We start from the raw sequence: 14,832 nt of genomic DNA, 5'->3' as shown, positions 1-14,832 counted from the left end.
CTCTGTGAGGAGAGCAGAGCTCAGTGTCAGATTGGTGTATGTAGTGAAAGACACAGTGAGATCTCTGTGTGACCTGTGTAGACGCATCAGTCACAGGAGATCACACAGAGAGCCTGGTTTACGCTTCTTTGGGGCATAGTTTTTTTTTCCCCTGAATGACACTGCCTGCTTATGATTGGCCAAACTCATGCAGGGGAAGAAGCACACGCCCCCAGAGAGTAATCTCTGGTAACGCCCAGTTGCTTTTAGAGAAAATTATAACCTAAACTTTAAAAGCGAATATCCCCACACTGGAGAGGAGGGACTAAAGAATACAAGCTAAAACTAGCGAAGGTCCGCCTTGAGGGAAAAACACGCTAAGGGCTCACGGATACTCAGTCTTTTCCACGTATGAGAAATACGGACCGATTATTCTACGCAGACTTTAATCGCAGTTTGACCAGACTGTGGTCCGTGTGCCAACAGTGGACCCTCGGATCAAACTCCGACATGTCTCTGATATTTTCCACGGACCAGAGGAAAAAATCATACACGTGCACATCCCCATAGAATATCATGTGCTCTCCGTGAAACCCATGGATACCGCTTAGCTGAGAAAATCGCTTATAACCGGGTTTTCATTTCTGTGAAAGCTGCAGGACAAAAAAAACATTTTTCTAAATCAAAAACGCAAGAAAGTCGCAGTATGCGCGACTTCAGCTGACGCACAACTGCAGAAGCCCGCAGCAATGTACGAGCCCATCGTGTCCCCGGTCCCCTTCTCATCAGTTCCCCAGCTTTCATAGAAGACAGTGGAGGAAGCGTTCCCATGTTGCCCCCTAGTGCCGGGAGCCAGGCAGGACACACGCCCCCCGGTCCCGACTCCCTCAGGTCTGTGTGAGGAGCAGGATACCGCGCTCGCTCGTCAGAGGAAGACGCCGGCGCCCCCCCGTCTCCTGGGACAGTGCACTACAGCGTCCTTCCCTCCACAAGAGGTGGAACTTCTGCACCAATCACAATACAGAGTGACGTGTGAGGCCGTGAGTGACCGCGCATGTGACCAATCAGCTCCCGGGGATTCTCTAGGCTTCCATGTGTGCGGCGCTACAGGAGGTTGTTGTGTTTTCCAATTTCCAGCAGCGGAGACATCGGGAAGTATCAGCTGTCCGGTCACAGGCGACGGCTATAGATGTGCAGGTGACATACGGGTGTCTGAGGCGGGAGCACCAGCGCTTCACTGGGGTAATGTCTGCGTCACTGTGCTGGGTGTACATATGTACACTAGATACCCACTGCAGGAGGGCTGGACAGATAGCCTGGTAATGTAATAGCCATGGCATAGCCTGGTAGTGTAATAGCCATGGCATAGCCTGGTAGTGTAATAGCCATGGCATAGCCTGGTAGTGTAATAGCCATGGCATAGCCTGGTAGTGTAATAGCCATGGCATAGCCTGGTACTGTAATAGCCATGGCATAGCCTGGTAGTGTAATAGCCGTGGTATAGCCTGGTAGTGTAATAGCCGTGGCATAGCCTGGTAGTGCAATAGCCGTGGCATAGCCTGGTAGTGTAATAGCCGTGGCATAGCCTGGTAGTGTAATAGCCGTGGCATAGCCTGGTAGTGTAATAGCCGTGGCATAGCCTGGTAGTGTAATAGCCGTGGCATAGCCTGGTAGTGTAATAGCCGTGGCATAGCCTGGTAGTGTAATAGCCGTGGCATAGCCTGGTAGTGTAATAGCCGTGGCATAGCCTGGTAGTGTAATAGCCGTGGCATAGCCTGGTAGTGTAATAGCCGTGGCATAGCCTGGTAGTGCAATAGCCGTGGCATAGCCTGGTAGTGTAATAGCCGTGGCATAGCCTGGTGGTGTAATAGCCGTGGCATAGCCTGGTAGTGTAATAGCCGTGGCATAGCCTGGTACTGTAATAGCCATGGCATAGTCTGGTATCCTGCACTGTAATAGCCGTGGCATAGCCTGGTAGTGTAATAGCCATGGTATAGCCTGGTAGTGTAATAGCCATGGCATAGCCTGGTAGTGTAATAGCCATGGCATAGCCTGGTAGTGTAATAGCCATGGCATAGCCTGGTAGTGTAATAGCCATGGCATAGCCTGGTAGTGTAATAGCCGTGGCATAGCCTGGTAGTGTAATAGCCGTGGCATAGCCTGGTAGTGTAATAGCCATGGCATAGCCTGGTAGTGTAATAGCCATGGCATAGCCTGGTAGTGTAATAGCCATGGCATAGCCTGGTAGTGTAATAGCCATAGCATAGCCTGGTAGTGTAATAGCCATGGCATAGCCTGGTAGTGTAATAGCCATGGCATAGCCTGGTAGTGTAATAGCCATGGCATAGCCTGGTAGTGTAATAGCCATGGCATAGCCTGGCACTGTAATAGCCATGGCATAGCCTGGTAGTGTAATAGCCTTGGCATAGCCTGGTAGTGTAATAGCCATGGTATAGCCTGGTAGTGTAATAGCCATGGCATAGCCTCGTAGTGTAATAGCCATGGCATAGCCTGGTACTGTAATAGCCATGGCATAGCCTGGTAGTGTAATAGCCGTGGCATAGCCTGTACTGTAATAGCCATGACATAGCCTGGTAGTGTATAATAGCCATGGCATAGCCTGGTAGTGTAATAGCCATGGCATAGCCTGGTAGTGTAATAGCCATGGCATAGCCTGGTATCCTGTACTGTAATAGCCATGGCATAGCCTGGTATCCTGCACTGTAATAGCCATGGCATAGCCTGGTAGCTTGTATTGTAATAGCCATGGCATAGCCTGGTAGCCTGTACTATAATAGCCATGGCATAGCCTGGTATCCCTCACTGTAATAGTCATGGCATAGTCTGGTATCCTGCACTGTAATAGCCATGGCATAGCCTGGTATGCTGCACTGTAATAGCCATGGCATAGCCTGGTAGCTTGTACTGTAATAGCCATGGCATAGCCTGGTAGCCTGTACTATAATAGCCATGGCATAGCCTGGTATCCCTCACTGTAATAGCCATGGCATAGCCTGGTAGCCTGTACTATAATAGCCATGGCATAGCCTGGTAGCCTGCACTGTAGTAGCCATGGCATAGCCTGGTATAGCCTTGTACTATAATAGCCATGGCATAGCCTGGTATCCTGCACTGTAGTAGCCATGGCATAGCCTGGTATAGCCTTGTACTATAATAGCCATGCATGCTCTATTCTTGTATAACTAATACTGTAGTTATCACACAGCCTCGTACTGCAATAAGCATTGATACTGTACCAGCCAACGTGTGCAGAGAAGGCACTACACTACGATAGCCATGTGTAATAGATTGTACTGGTACGGGTGGCTATTACATTGGTGGGTTTGGGCCCCAAAATGTTGTGATATGATGAGAAGCAGGTGATGCGAAGCTCAGTACTGTGTACGCTTCATGAAGACCACTCGAAGGCGTCTTTCACACATCCGTGTCTCCGGTACGTGTGGTGTCAGTTTTCATACGTACCGGAGACACTGACACACGTAGACCCATTCAAATGAATGGGTCTGTGCACATGTCAGTGTGTTTCCACGGATTGTTTGTCCATGGGCAAAACACGCTGCATTTCCATTTTCTACCATCAGCAAGGGCCGCAAAATGTCCCGCACACGTGCACATGGATAGCACACATTGATGTCATCCGAGTGACACACATCGGCGCCAGGGAAGAAGCGTTACAGTAAGTGCTGTTCCTTGGCAGCGGGTGCTGAACAGGGCTCTCATCATTCTCCCCTGCTCTGCCGGCGATCGGCGGTAGCAGAGGAGAATGATGAGAGTTATATTAAAGTCAGAACAATGACAGCAGGTCGGGGCTTTTGGGACTATTACTCCCATCAACTTACACCTGCTGCCGCTATGAACAGTGACAACAGGAGTGGATGATGGGGGTTTTCCTCACCCGCAGCCTGCAATATATCTAAATGAATGAAAACCCAAAAGTCACTATCTCAGTAAATTAGAATACTTTATAACATCAGTTTGAAAAATGAGTTTAAAATCCAAAATGTTGGCCTACTGAAATGTATGTTCAGTAAATGCACTCAATACTTGGTCGGGGCTCCTTTTGCATCAATTACTGCATCAATGCGGCGTGGCATTGAGGCGATCAGTCTTTGGTATTGCTGAGAGGCTATGGAAGCCCAGGTTGCTTTGATAGCAGCATTCAGCTCATCTGCATTGTTGGGTCTGGTGTCTCTCATCTTCCTCTTGACAATACCCCATATATTCTCTATGGGGTTAAGGTGAGACAAGTTTGCTGGTCAATCAAGCACAGTGATACTGTTGTTTTTAGACCAGATATTGGTCCTTTTGGCAGTGTGGACGGGTGCCAAGTCCTGCTGGAGAATTCAATTTCCATCTCCAAAAAGTTTGTCAGCAGAGGGAAGCATGTAGTGCTCTAAAATTTCCTGTTAGACGGCTGCGCTGACTTTGGTCTTGATAAAACACAGTGGACCTACACCAGCAGATGATATGGCTCCCCAAACCATCACTGATTGCGGAAACTTCACACTAGATCTCAAGCAGCTTGGATTGTGGCCTCTCCACTCTTCCTCCAGACTCTGGGACCTTGATTTCCAAATGAAATGCAAAATTTACTTTCATCTGAAAACAATGCCTTGGACCACTAAGCAACAGTCCAGTTCTTTTACTCCTTGGCCCAGGTTAGACACCTCTGGCGTTGTCTATTGGTCATGAGTGGTTTTACACAATGAATGTGACACTTGTAGCCCATGTCCTGGATACAGCTGTGTGTGGTGGCTCTTGAAGCAACGACTCCAGCAGCAGTCCACTCCTTGTGAATCTCTCCCAAATTATTGAATGGCCTTTTCTTAAAGAGAACCTGTCACTCCCAAAATCGATGGTGAGGTAAGCTCACCGTCATCAGGGGCTTATCTACAGCATTCTGTAATGCTGTAGATAAGCCGCTGATGTAGCCTGAAAGAGGAGAAAAAGATGTTAGATTATACTCACCTGGGGCGGTCCCGCTCCGATGGGCGTCTCAGGTCCGGTACAGCGCCTCCCATCTTCATGCGATGACGTCTTCTAGTCTTCACGCCGCGGCTCTGGCGCAGGCGTACTTTGCCCTGTTGAGGGCAGAGCAAAGTACTGCAGTGCGCAGGCGCTGGAAAGGTCAGAGAGGCCCAGCGCCTGCGCACTGCAGTACTTTGCTCTGCCCTCAACAGGGCAGACAAAGTACGCCTGCGCCGGAGCCGCGGCGTGAAGACCAGAAGAGGACGTCATGGAATGAAAATAGGCGCCGGAGCGGACCTGAGACGCCCATCGGACCGGACCGCAGCGGGACCGCCCCTGGGTGAGTGTAATCTAACCTCTTTTTCTCCTCTCTCAGGATACATCGGAGGCTTATCTACAGCATTACAGAATGCTGTAGATAAGCCCCCGATGATGGTGAGTTTACCTCATCATCGATTTTGGGGGTGACAGGTTCCCTTTAACAATCCTTTCAAGGCTGCGGTTATCCCGGTTGCTTGTGCACCTTTTTCTTCCACACTTTTTCCTTCCACTCAACTTTCCATTAATATGCTTTGATACAGCACTCTGTGAACAGCCAGCTTCTTTAGCAATGATCTTTTGTGGCTTACCCTCCTTGTGGAGTGTGTCAATAACTGCTTTCTGGACATCTGTCAAGTCAGCAGTCTTCCCCATGATTGTGGAGCCTACTGAAACAGATGAAGAGACCTTTTAAAGCATTTAGGAAGCCTTTGCAGGTGTTTTTTTGTTAATTACCGTATTCTAATTTACTCAGATAATGACTTTGGGGTTTCATTGGCTGTAAGCCATAATCATCAATATTAACATAAACACTTGAAATAGATCACTCTGTTTGTAATGACTCTATATAATAAGAGATTCACTGTTTGTATTGAAGAACTGAAATAAACTTTTTGATATTCTAATTTAGTGAGAAGCACCTGTACCATGTTATGGCCTCAAGGTTAAAATGCAGTATATAGTGTAAGACTGTGGGTCATCAGATGTGTTTCCTAACTGCCCCTTCATTCGGTCTGCCCTCTTTCTTTTTTCTTGCATTCCTCTGGATGATCTCTGTAGCAGTATAGGGTGGATTTGATGACCCCCATGTATTTTTATTCTTCTTATAAACTATACTGAGATATCTTTATACTGTAATATTCAAAAATCACTTGGCACTCAGAAGAATACTTTTGCAAGTTGATTATTCCATTTATTTGTGCATCCAGTTAAAGAATAAACGTTTTCGGTCAATACATCAGACCTTCATCAGAAATTCCTTTTTATCAAACTGGAAAAGTAATGCACATGGGTATATCAAGGCCTAACAGGCCAAAGGCTGGGTAGCCCGGGACAAAGGCAGAAAGCCTCTATATGCCTGAAGAGGTTATACTGGGTGAGGGCGCAGAACCGCTGCTATGGATGGCGCTTGAGACGCCAGCTGTGTGGCGTGCAGACTGAAGTTCCCGGGGACCGAAAACGTTTATTCTTTAACTGGATGCACAAATAAATGGAATAATCAACTTGCAAAAGTATTCTTCTGAGTGCCAAGTGATTTTTGAATATTGGATTTAAGGGCTGGAAACCCGACTTGAGCACCATACAGGAACCTTGAGTGCCGTGTGCATTTTCTTTATCTTTTTATACTGTAATAGCCATAAACACCTAAAATAATTTCTGCAGAAGAAGGGTAATATGAAAGATATTACTAAATGGTTTAGTGGTCATATCCATCAGTGCGCTCATTCTAGGCCTTCTATAACCAGATTTTACATGGGGAAAGTAGAAAGCAATGCTTGCTGGTTGGCTGTGTTCAATATTTAAGTTTTATTTTTCTGCTATTTTCTAACACTTTTTTTTCCCAATAAGCTGATTGCTTTTACCTGTCCATACTATGGCAACATTCACATGAGCAGAAAAAAAACTGTCTGATTTTCATCCAGAGGAAAACGGATGATTCTTCATCTCTGTCACCTGTATGCAATTTGTATGTCCATTTACAGTTATCTGTTAACAATTGTACCTTATTAAAAGAGTAACGGTGAATTGAGCAGCAGGCTTTTGCTAATGCCGGACGTAAGCGGATCAATGCATTCCTATGTGTGCGGAATCCCCGCGATTCTGCACAAAGAATGAGCATGCTGCATATTTTTCCGCAATGCGATTTCGCCGCCGAAAAATATGCAGCATTAGCACAGCATTGCGGAATCCCATTGAATTCAATGGGTTGTGTTTGTGTATGCGTTTTCGAAGCGTTTTCGCAGCGAAAAACCGTGGCAAAAACGCATACAATCCACAACTTGTGCACACAGCTAATCTGAGAGAAGCATAAAATAAAGCAAGAAAGCCTGATTCCAGTGATGCGTCACTTACTAGGCTCTGTGTTGTAGTTTCAGTGCGATCAGTGTTGTATCAGCAAGAGACTATCACTGCCTGAGTAGGTAGGTTTCATGTCCTCAGTAGTCCAGCTAATCTGTGTAACCCTGTCCTCAATACGTAAACTGCACAACTCCGTTAACCATAATATGGATTGGTCCTCAGTACTTTGGTGAAAAACACCTTTAGAACTGCTAGAGAAGTCCTATATGTATGGTTATGTACAGGGGCGTAACTACCGCGGTCGCCACTGCGACCGGGCCTGGCAGATCAGGGGCCCGGCAGGTCAGAGGCACCTGACTCCCCCCACCACCGCCGCAATAAACTATACCGGTGTCTATGACCTACATGCCATATACAGGCTTAGGAGGAACCATCCTACTGTCAGGCTCCTGTGACTGCTGTAAGGCACTGCTCCAGAAATTGTTAACCTTCCTCGCTGCCCATGTGTCCGCATTACAGGCAGCGGTCCTATATGGTCTCCATGCGCCCCGTAGCCCTCACCGCCGCCATCACCGCATCCCTCACTAGTCTAACCCCGCACAGAACGGAGCCTACGCTGACAGGTTTCCATAGTGATGAGCGCAGCGCCGAATGGTGACAGGCATGTCAGGGAGCACAGGGCCGTGACGTAGGCGGCGAGGATGCGGTCACCTGCAGCTCACTGAACATGGAGGAATCCCGAGCAGAGGAGACTGGACAGAACGAGGCCGAGGGTCAAGATTGATGTGGAGGAGGCTGCGGGGAAGATGAAAGTCGCAGGGAGGAGGTGGGGCAGGAGGCGGGGCCAGCACCTCAGACCCTCCGTGCTGGACATTCAGGTGTGTGTGCTCCCGGTGGCGTCCTCTCCTCCCCATGGGGATTCTGCCAGTGCAGCCCTGTCTGCAGATGGTGCTGGTGTGCGGGGACGTTATTTTCTGTGCATGATGCATAAGGGGACATGTAACTACCGTGTACACACCCTGTAACTACCCTATACATGGCCAATAAATACTCTGTACCTACCCTATACACATCCTGTATCTACCCCTTACACACCCTGTACATGGCAAATAAATACCCTGTACCTACCCTATACACAGGGGCGTAACTACCACGGTTGCAGTGGTCGCCGCTGCGACCCGGGCCTGGCAGGTCAGGGGCACCCTACTCCCCCCGCCGCCACCGCAGTGAACTGTCTTTGACACCGGTACAGTTCATAGCAGTGATGGAGGAGAGAGTGTCAGATGACGCTCCTTCTCCCATCATTCCCCTCTGCGTCTGACACTGTGGGTGCACGGTGATGTAACTTCATCGCGCACCCACTGTGCAACATCTGCAGAGGTGATGGCGGCTGCCATATTGGCGGAGCCTGTGGCGGCTGCTGGGACTGGGAACAGGCAGCTCCAGAGCTGGCAGGGGGGCAAGTGGACCGAGCCACCCAGGAAGGTGATGCCGCAGCGGCTCAGCCACGTTGAGGATTGGAAAATGGAGGTGTACGAGATCGGCGGCAGTGAGGTATGTCTGCTGCCCATGTGTCACCGTGCCAGGCCCCCTGTGACACCAGCCCCGCTTCCTCCCTGCTCTCCCGTGCCCCATGTCCTCGTAGGTCCCCAGGTTCAGGTCATTGTGCTCCTCCGGGCCCCCATACGTGCCTTGTCCCTCCTCCCATGGTCCCCAATGCTCCCCATCTCCCAAACCCTGAGTCCTCCTGCACCCCCCATTCATTCCCTGCCCCTTGTCCCCGTGTGACACATCTGCCCTGCTCTCAAGTCTCCCCTGTCCCCTTTCTCACCATGTGTTGTCCATCTACCCTGTCCTCGTAATCCCTGTGCCCCCTTCTTCCCAGTCTCCCCCCCCCATAATCTTCCCCTGTCCCTTTGCAGCCCCGTCTCCCCGTGCATCCCTATCTACACTATGTTCCAAATTATTATGCAAATGACATTTTTCTCTGATTTTCCTAAAAGGTTGGTGCAAATGACAGTCAGTCTAATAAAAGTAATCACCCGTTAGAGTGTACATCGAATTTTATTGAATAAACCTCCCAATGATAACAGTATAATCTCCAAAATGAATAAAAACTCAAAATGCACTGTTCCAAATTATTATGCACAGTAGAATTTCTAAACATTTGATATGTTTTAAAGAACTGAAAATGCTCATTTGTGGAATTTGCAGCATTAGGAGGTCACATTCACTGAACAAAAAGCTATTTAACTCCAAAACATCCTAACAGGTCAAGTTACATGTTACCATAGGACCCCTTCTTTGATATCACCTTCACAATTCCTGCATCCATTGAGTTTCTGCTTTTTTTCTTTGCATGAAGTCAGAATAGCCTCCCAGAGCTGCTGTTTTGATGTGAACTGCCTCCCACCCTCATAGATCTTTTGCTTGATGATACTCCAAAGGTTTTCTATGGGGTTGAGGACAGGGGAAGATGGTGGCCACACCATGAGTTTATCTCCTTTTATGCCCTAGCAGCCAATGACTCAGAGGTTTTCTTTGCAGCGTGAGGTGGTGCATTGTCATGCATGAAGATGATTTTGCTCCTGAAGGCACGTTTCTGCTTTTTATACCATGGAGGAAAGTTGTCAGTCAGAAACTCTATATACTTTGCAGAGGTCATTTTCACACCTTCAGGAATCTTAAAGGGCCCTTCCAGCTGTTTCTCCATGATTTCGGCCCAAAACATGACTCCTCCACCTCCTTGCTGTTGTTGCAGCCTTGTTCAGACATGGTGGCCATACACCAACCATCCACTACTCCATCCATTTGGACCATCCAGGGTTGCTCAACACTTATCAGTAAACAAGAATGTTTGGAAATTAGTCTTCATGTATGTGTGGGCCCAATGCAACCATTTCTGCTTGTGAGCACTGTTTAAGGGTGGCCGAATAGTAGGTTTATGCACCACAGCAAGCCTTTGAAGGAGCCTACACCTTGAGGTTCGAGGGACTCCAGAGGCACCAGCATCTTCAAATAACTGTTTGCTGCTTTGTAATGGCTTTTTAGCAGCTGCTCTCTTAATCCCATGAACTTGCCTGGCAGAAATCTTCCTCATTATGCCTTTATCAGCACAAACACATCTGTGCTCAGATACAGCCACAAATCTCTTAACAGTACGATGATCACGCTTAAGTTTTTGGGAAATTTCTAATGTTTTCATCCCTTCACCAAGGCATTGCACTATTTGATGCTTTTCAGCAGCAGAGAGATCCTTTTTCTTTCCCATGTTACTTGAAAACTGTGGCCTGCTTAATAATGTGGAACATCATTTTTGAGTAGTTTTCCTTTAATTAGAATCACCTGGAAAACCAATTATCACATGTGTTTAAGATTGATTTCAGTGATCCATTGAGCCCTGAGACACAATACCATCCATGAGTTTATTTGAAAAACAAAACAATTAAATCTTTATCACACTTAAATCCAATTTGCATAATAATTTGGAACACAGTGTACTCTGCCCTCGGAGTCCCATTGTGTCCTCTTGTGCCTGTCTCCCTTGCCCCCTTGTGCCCTTCTCCCCTTACTCATAGACCCCATGAGTCCCCTTGTGCTTGTGTCCCTTGTCCCCGTGTGTCCCCTTGTGTCATTCTCCCTTGCCCACTAGTCCCCGTGTATCCCCTTGTATCAGTCTCCTTTGCCCACTAGTCCCCGTGTGTTCCCTTGTCAGTCTCCCTTGCCCACTAGTCCCGGTTTGTCCCCTTGTGTCAGTCTCTCTTGTCCCCTTGAGTCCCCTTGTCAGTCTCCCTTGTCAAGATGGAATATAAACCAGCTCACCCGTGATACATAAACCAAACCTCGGGAGCACGGACCCGCTGTGTCCAGGCGTATAAAGTCCAAAAAAGAAAAGAATGTCCAGCTTCACCGAGTCCGTAAAAAAGAGTTTTCTTTATTCACAAACTTTAAACATGGAGGATACAGACTTCAGCACGAACCATATGGGTAAGAATCTCAACGCGTTTCTGGAGACTAAGCTCCCTTAATCATGACATGAAAACTCTTTTTTACGGACTCGGAGAAGCTGGACATTCTTTTCTTTTTTAGTCTCCCTTGTCCCCTTGTGTCAGTCTCCCTTGCCCACTAGTCCCCGTGTGTCCCCTTGTCAGTCTCCCTTGCCCACTAGTCCCCGTTTGTCCCCTTGTGTCAGTCTCTCTTGTCCCCTTGAGTCCCCTTGTCAGTCTCCCTTGTCCCCTTGTGTCAGTCTCCCTTGCCCACTATTCCCCTTGTGCCCTTCTCCCCTGCCTCCTAGCCCCGTGTGTCCCCTCGTGCCTGTCTTCCTTGCTCCCTAGCCCCCCTGTGTCATCCTTGTGCCTGTCTCCCCTAGCCCCCTCGTGCTTCTCCCCTGCCCCCTAGTCACCGTTTGCCCATGTCTTTCTCACTGCCCCTGTAGGGAGGGGCTGCATTATACTATGAGCGGGGCTGCATTATATCCTATGGGGGTTACATTATACTGTATGGCGGGGCTGCATTATAGTTTTGTGTGGTGGCTGCATTATACTATATGTGAGCTGCATTATACTGTATCAAGGACTATGGGGAATACATTATACTATATGAAGAACTTTGGGGTGCATTATACTATGGGAAGTGAATTACATAGTTACATAGTTATTAAGGTTGAAGGAAGACTAAGTCCATCTAGTTCAACCCATAGCCTAACCTAACATGCCCTAACATGTTGATCCAGAGGAAGGCAAAAAAAACCCATGTGGCAAAGAGTAACTCCACCATGGGGAAAAAAATTCCTTCCCGACTCCACATACGGCAATCAGACTAGTTCCCTGGATCAACGCCTTATCAAGGAATCTAGTGTATATACCCTGTAACATTATACTTTTCCAGAAAGGTATCCAGTCCCCTCTTAAATTTAATTAATGAATCACTCATTACAACATCATACGGCAGAGAGTTCCATAGTCTCACTGCTCTTACAGTAAAGAATCCGCGTCTGTTATTATGCTTAAACCTTCTTTCCTCCAGACGTAGAGGATGCCCCCTTGTCCCTGTCTCAGGTCTATGATTAAAAAGATCATTAGAAAGGTCTTTGTACTGTCCCCTCATATATTTATACATTAAAATAAGATCACCCCTTAGTCTTCGTTTTTCCAAACTAAATAGCCCCAAGTGTAATAACCTATCTTGGTATTGCAGACCCCCCAGTCCTATAATAACCTTGGTCGCTCTTCTCTGCACCCGCTCCAGTTCAGCTATGTCTTTCTTATACACCGGAGACCAGAACTGTGCACAGTATTCTAAGTGTTGTCGAACTAGTGACTTGTATAGAGGTAAAATTATGTTCTCCTCATGAGCATCTATGCCTCTTTTAATACATCCCATTATTTTATTTGCCTTTGTAGCAGCTGCCTGACACTGGCCACTGAATATGAGTTTGTCATCCACCCATATACCCAGGTCTTTTTCATTGACGGTTTTGCCCAGAGTTTTAGAATTAAGCACATAGTTATACATCTTATTACTTCTACCCAAGTGCATGACCTTACATTTATCCCCATTAAAGCTCATTTGCCATTTATCAGCCCAAGCTTCTAGTTTACATAAATCATCCTGTAATATAAAATTGTCCTCCCCTGTATTGATTACCCTGCAGAGCTTAGTGTCATCTGCAAATCTGCAAATCTGCAAATCTGCAAATCTGCAAATATTGAAATTCTACTCTGAATGCCCCCTACAAGGTCATTAATAAATGTTAAAAAGAAGAGGGCCCAATACTGACCCCTGTGGTACCCCACTGCTAACCGCAACCCAGTCCGAGTGTGCTCCATTAATAACCACCCTTTGTTTCCTATCCCTGAGCCAGCTCTCAACCCACTTACACATATTTTCCCCTATCCCCATTACTCTCATTTTATGTAGCAACCTTTTGTGTGGCACCGTATCAAAAGCTTTGGAAAAGTCCATATACACTACGTCCACTGGGTTCCCTTGGTCCAGTCCGGAACTTACCTCTTCATAGAAGCTGATCAAATTAGTCTGACATGAACGGTCCCTAGTAAACCCGTGCTGATACTGGGTCATGAGGTTATTCCTCTTCAGATACTCCAGTATAGCATCCCTTAGAATGCCCTCCAGGATTTTACCCACAGTAGAGGTTAAGCTTACTGGCCTATAATTACCGAGTTCAGTTTTTGCCCCTTTTTGAATATTGGCACCACATTTGCTATACGCCAGTCCTGTGGTACAGACCCTGTTATTATGGAGTCTTTAAAGATTAAAAATAATGGTCTATCAATGACTGTACTTAGTTCCTGCAGTACTCGGGGGTGTATCCCATCCGGGCCCGGAGATTTGTCAATTTTAGTTATTTTTAGACGCCGCTGTACTTCCTGCTGGGTTAAGCAGGTGACATTTAATTGGGAATTTTTATCACTAGTCAGTCATATTGTCTGCCATGGGATTTTGTTTTGTAAATACTGATGAAAAAAAGTCATTTAGCAGATTGGCTTTTTCCTCATCCTCATCCACCATTTCCCCCAGATTATTTTTAAGGGGGCCAACACTGTCATTTTTTAGTTTCTTACTATTTATGTAAAGAATATTTTGGGATTATTTTTACTCTCTCTGGCAATGAGTCTCCCTGTCTCAATCTTTGCTGCCTTGATTTGCTTTTTACAGAATTTAATTTTCTGTATTTATTTAATGCCTCCTCACTACCCACTTCCTTTAATTCTCTAAATGCTTTCTTTTTGTCCCTTATTGCGCCCCTTACAGCTCTATTTAGCCATATTGGTTTCCTCCTATTTCTAGTATGTTTATTCCCATACGGTATATACTGTGCACAGGTCCTATCCAGGATGCTAATAAATGTCTCCCATTTTCTTTGTGTATTTTTGTGTCTCAGGATATCGTCCCAGTTAATTGCACCAAGATCCTCATCCGTTGGAAATTTGCCCTCCTGAAGTTTAGTGTCCTTGTCACCCCCCTACTACCCATCTTATTAAAGGTTACATGAAAACTTATTATTTTGTGATCACTATTCCCCAAGTGACCCCCAACCCTTATATTTGATATGCGGTCTGGCCTGTTGGTTAATATTAGGTCTAGCAGTGCCCCCCTCCTTGTTGGGTCCTGAACCAGTTGTGAAAGGTAATGGTCTCTCATAGTTGTCAAAAACCGATTACCTTTGCTGGAACTGCAGGTTTCTGTTCCCCAATCTATTTCAGGGTAGTTGAAGTCCCCCATAATAATGACTTCTCCTTGAGTCGCAGCTTCATCTATTTGCTTTACGAGGATATTCTCCATTGCTTCCATTATTTTTGGAGATTTATAACAAATCCCTATCAGTAATTTATTATTTTTTCCCCCTCCCCTTATCTCCACCCACAGGGACTCTACATTTTCATTAGATTCACCTATATTATCACGCAGGATGGGTTTTAAGGAAGATTTTACATATAGACACACCCCTCCCCCTCGCTTATCTGTACGGTCATTTCTGAACAGGCTATAGCCCTGCAAGTTAAC

The 14,832-nt window shown here is 46.6% G+C and overlaps 1 protein-coding gene across 3 annotated transcripts in view; it reads left to right on the top strand.

Moving 5' to 3' along the window:
• Positions 1-1,006: 1,006 nt before the first annotated feature.
• The window catches only part of LRRK2 (leucine rich repeat kinase 2), a 220,063-nt gene continuing 206,237 nt past the window's right edge, over positions 1,007-14,832 (top strand). For 2 of the 3 annotated variants that reach the window (XM_077264816.1, XM_077264814.1), the window contains exon 1: positions 1,024-1,221. The gene's annotated coding sequence lies outside the window, so the exon portion shown is untranslated. Of the gene's footprint in view, positions 1,222-14,832 lie in introns of all 3 variants that reach the window. The other variant, XM_077264815.1, reaches the window with a different exon arrangement.

The sequence above is a fragment of the Ranitomeya variabilis genome, chromosome 5 (assembly GCF_051348905.1).
Source record: "Ranitomeya variabilis isolate aRanVar5 chromosome 5, aRanVar5.hap1, whole genome shotgun sequence".
Taxonomy (NCBI): domain Eukaryota; kingdom Metazoa; phylum Chordata; class Amphibia; order Anura; family Dendrobatidae; genus Ranitomeya; species Ranitomeya variabilis.
This window is presented reverse-complemented; position numbering and strand designations above follow the sequence as displayed.